Raw genomic sequence first — 5,071 nt, forward strand, 5'->3', positions numbered from 1 at the left:
CATACATGAACTGTAGAGGATGGATAGATGAATTAGTTCGGGGGATGTTGATTTCATGTGGCTTTCCCACTGAAGTAGTAGGATTCCCACTTATCTAACCTATTGACCTTTTTTTTATGGTGCAGACTGTTGAATACTTTTGAAGACTGCAATTGTTTTTGAAGATATATGGCATGTTAGTACTATCTGACTAATAGGTACTAAAGGGTTCTCTAGTTTTCTATGGAAAGCACACATACTGCAACATCTTGCCTTGTCATCTGGCCCAGATATGTGTGTGTTGATCTTATTATGTATTAGTAGTAGATTTTGATCTTTGACTAATGACTACTAACTACTGTGTGTTCATGCCTGACTAACTCATCCTGAATTATTGCATGACTGACTATTTTGGAGCTTAATAATGATAGTGTAGCATTCTCATATATGTGTAACTACCTCATGACCCCTGACATGCAAACTTATGTATGTAACTACCTCATGATTTTCTGTCAATGCAAAAAAATGATGTTGGCTTTTGCTGTTGCTGATACATACTCTGATGGATTTACTTCTACTGATGATGTGTGTTCTGAGTATGGCTTCTCTGGTACTCAATTGTGTTTTTATGCTTGAAGAGTTCTTTTGCTAAAATTTTACAGGTGGAGATTGAAGTTCATTTTGGAATTGACTGCATTATGCAAAAATACTTGGAGTTTGTTCAAGTTAGTTCTGGTGCAGAAAGGACACATGTGGAACCCATTGTTCCAACATGTGTGTTGCAACATTTGGTCTCTTACAACAGACAGATCTTATTATATCCAGCATTCACTCTTCAAAGAGGATCTACAAGTTCATGATGAAGAGTTGATTTGGATGTACTAGTGCAACATGTAGAACACGGTGCTTCAACATGTGTGCAATGCAACATCTGGCCTTGATAGCGGGTCATATGGATGTTGCTTGGTGCGCAATTCTTATTAGGATTTGATCATATTTGTTGCAGTGATTTTATCAATGGTTTGTTTGATTTGTTTGGCAACTAGATATGCTCAAATCAGATTTGAATTTGAAATTGAATTAGAAACAAATCATATCTTATTGTTGGATATATTTGAAGAGAATATCATATCCAATAGATTTCTGCTATTTTCTAGAGGCAATTAAATCAGATATCCAAAGGAGAAAAGTCCAAAAGACATTTCTATATAAGGAGGCTAAGTCCACTCTTGAGACATAGATTTTGTGTGTAAGTGCTAGGTTCATTGTGTTAGGGTTTAAGGCTTTGTAACTTGTATTCCACATTAATTCCATAATAAGGGTTAGGGTTGAATCTTTGTGTACAATACTCTATGTTTCAGTAACTTAGCATAGTTGTTGGTTTGTCTTAGTTGAATTATAAATACAATAATCAATAGAGTTGTTATTGAAATTGATAACTAGGGGTTAATGATTGAAAGAAAGTGAGAGAGATTCTCATATTTAGAGGGAGTCCTAAATAGAAAGTCATTAAGTAGTGTTAGGAAGAGTCGTTGAACAAAATGAGCTTGTTGTTTCTATAAGACTAAGTGTACTAAGCTACTAATACGGAGTTTCTTTTCTTGGGTAGAGTTCCCTCTAAGCGTATGTGTGGTTTCACCGAAATGGGTATCCAATATCTAGTGTTATTTATTGCTTTACATTGACTTTGCATTATCATCATCTATGAGTTAAACCTAGTTTAACTTATTGGACCACTTGTTCCAACATCGTGTTCGACATTTGTCCCCTTAGAAATAGAATTTCAAACACACTAGTACTCATGCCAACATTGTGTTGTTGAGGGCAAGTTAATTGGTTGCTTGATAACACATGTTGATGATGGAATAGAAAGAGTAGTGTACTACCTTAGACGAAGCTTAAATGATATTTAAACTAAATATACACCTATTATGTATGATTGGCATAGTTAGGTATTTACTCAATAGAATTGTATTGCAAAGTTATCTAATAAAATAGGTTATTAATCTTAATGCCTTCATATTAAAGTATGTGCCCCTTAAAGTAATCAAAGGTCGTGTTCTAGCAAACTTCCTAGCACAACACTCTAGTGTAAAAGTTTAGGATCCAATAGTTGAACCAAACCTTATTGTTACTCTCGTGACTTAGGTCTTAATATCAGGCTTAAGGCTGACAACTGTATCATTAACAAAGGAATGCAAAATTTGAAAACTATTTAAAGTAGAAATATGTGAGGGTTCAAAAGTGATATTGTTGAAGGAGTACAATATATTTTCGTCAAGAAAACCTTCAAGCAATACCAAGTTAAATACATGTGATTTGAAAAAGCATTTATTACCATGAAACTCAAAGTAGACTTAGTTATTTCTTGAAAACTTAGACACTGATATAAGGTTTCTAGTGATGTAGGAACATGTAAAAGATTGTACAACATAAGTTAAGATTTAGGCATGCATTTGGACTCAAGTACAGAGGAACCTATTGATTGATATGTAAGACTATGACCATTACCAACTAATACTTCATTAGAATAGGCACAAGTGTGAATGTTTTGTAAATTGGAAAAGCAAGAAGTTATATGATGGTATGCACCTGAGTCTGAAAATCACACTTGAAGCGCATATTGATAAGTTAAAAGTGCAGTTTCCTGGTTGGAATTGGTACCTTGGCCTTGTTTTTGCACATGAGCTTAATCAGTTCGAGTTGAAGTTTATGCTTGTGCCTGAGCTTTTCTTGGAGAAGGTACAAATTACTCATCAAATATATGCCAATACTCCACGACTATATGTCCATATTTGTTGCAAAGCTTACAGGTAACTATGTTTCTTATAGTATTACTTTGTCTTCCTTAACCACTGCCTCTAAAGCCACGAGCTCAACCCATATGTTACTGATAGATGCCTGATCCACCTGCATTTTTTGCTGTGAAATTGTTAGGGTTAGATTGAGCTATGTTAGTTGTTGCACTAGGAGTTGTGAGCTCTAGTTTATACTTATCCATTTGAGTTTTTTGCACATAGAGAAAGGCTTTAACCTCATAGATATATGTAGGTTCCACTTTACCATAAATCATCATGATTTAGGGGCTATATTCTCTGGGAAAACCCTTAAGTATGGTAGCAACTTGATCTCTATTAGAAATTGGATCTCCAATTTCCAGTAATGAATCTATAATAGCTATAATTCGAAGAACATATTCTGAAATATACCTACTACCTTTCTTGATATTTTTCAACTCAGCTCTCAGTTGATGAACTTTTGCCTTAATTTGCAAGTGAAAGTGCTTGTGCACTTTGTCTCATACTTCATATGCATGCATACATGATAGAATCCTTGGTAGAATCGATTCAGAAATGGTAGAAAGTAACCAATGAATAGAGCTTGGTCTTGGACAATCCAAGATTCACACTCTTCAGAAATGATATTCGATAATATTTCACTATCTGTTTTTAACATGGATAGAATTTATGGATTCACCACAACTTTGTGAAGTTTTTGTGATAAAAATCACATGTTCTACCTGCTAATTCCATATGAAAAAAATATTTTTTAGTTTAATGGAGAGCTTTGCTGCAAACGTGTTGCCCCGAGCTTGAGTCCACCATTGTAGGTATCCTTGCTTGCGAAGACTTGAGCACATCTTGCAGCACGCTTTCTTGATCCACCATTGAAGCTTCTGTGAAGCTTGCTTCTGAAATTGGTTATGCAATGAACGACAAGAAGATGCAACACCTCCAACAAGTGGTGCAACTCACAAAATATTGGTGCGAGATCACGAAGAAGGCGGTGGATTTGTGAGCGGAAAAAGACCACTTATGTGAATGATATCATGTTAGAACAAACTTGAATCAGAGAGAGAGAGAGAGAGAGAGAGAGAGAGAGAGAGAGAGAGAGAGAGAGAGAGAGAGAGAGAGAGAGAGACTTGAGATATTGTTGATTGTTCATTAGATTGTACAATGATTGAAGCTTGCTATTTAGAGATTATGCAAGCTATCATGGTTAGTAACATTGTGTAAAAGTTAGTTAGATCTTCTAACTAACTTTCTTACCTACCTATAACTAACTCAATCTTCCTCTACTTGTTACCATTATGACTTTCATTTTATTACTCAAATACTCCATATCAATTTATAAGCAAAAATAAATATTTTCAGGTTTATTAAAAAAAAAAAATTTATATCTTTCTTAAAATATGTTTTATAAAAAGATGTAAAAAATAATTTCAATTGTGGTGGTTTATGAAAAAAAAATTATAGAGAAAATAAATTAAATGCAAATTTTAATTAGTTTTACTCTAAAAAAGATGCCTTTTTAAAATAAAAAATTAAAATGAATTAAAATTTAATGTTTTTTACTTATAATTTATAACAAGTATGTATTTTTTTTATAAATAGTTAGTTGGAAGTGGTTAACAAGTATGCGATTTGCGCAGCTAGAAATTAAGTATGTTATAATCACAAGACTCTTTTCCACTTTGTTTGTGCTTCTGTGGCGGCTAAGGTGAAGCTTTTATGCTCTGCTGCTAAGCTTCCCTTTCGTCATAGTGTGTTTGATTTTCAGGTGCTTAAAAGTGTTCATATTCCTATTAATCCTTCGCGTGCTCCTTTAATTAAAGAGGTTGTTTGGCATCCGTCTTGTCCAGGATGGATGAAACATAATGTCAATGGTTCTTTTGTCATGGGTGCTTCCTCCATGGGCTGTGGTGGAATTTTTTCGGTGTAATACTAGGGAGTTCTCTTTGGCTTTCGTGGAGCCTATATCTGGGAATAACTCCTTCATTGCAGAATTTTGCATGTCTTGAGAGGGATTGAAATTGCTTTTGACAAAGGGATCAAACCTTTCGGTTGAGTTTGATTCTACTATTGTGGTTAATGCTTTTTGTTCTGCTAATAAGGCTTTAATTCCATGGCAGCTTCGTAATAGATGAAATTATTGGAACTTTTATTAGACATGAATTTTATTATATCTCGCATTTGCGGGGAAGGCAATAGTTGTGCAGATTTTTTTGCAAACTTAGGTCGCACAGCTAAGCTACGGTCTTCACTCTTTTTGATTATTTACCTATTGGAGTTACAAGTAGGGGGTGTTCAAA

This window comes from Vicia villosa, unplaced genomic scaffold (genome assembly GCF_029867415.1).
Source record: "Vicia villosa cultivar HV-30 ecotype Madison, WI unplaced genomic scaffold, Vvil1.0 ctg.000325F_1_1, whole genome shotgun sequence".
Taxonomy (NCBI): domain Eukaryota; kingdom Viridiplantae; phylum Streptophyta; class Magnoliopsida; order Fabales; family Fabaceae; genus Vicia; species Vicia villosa.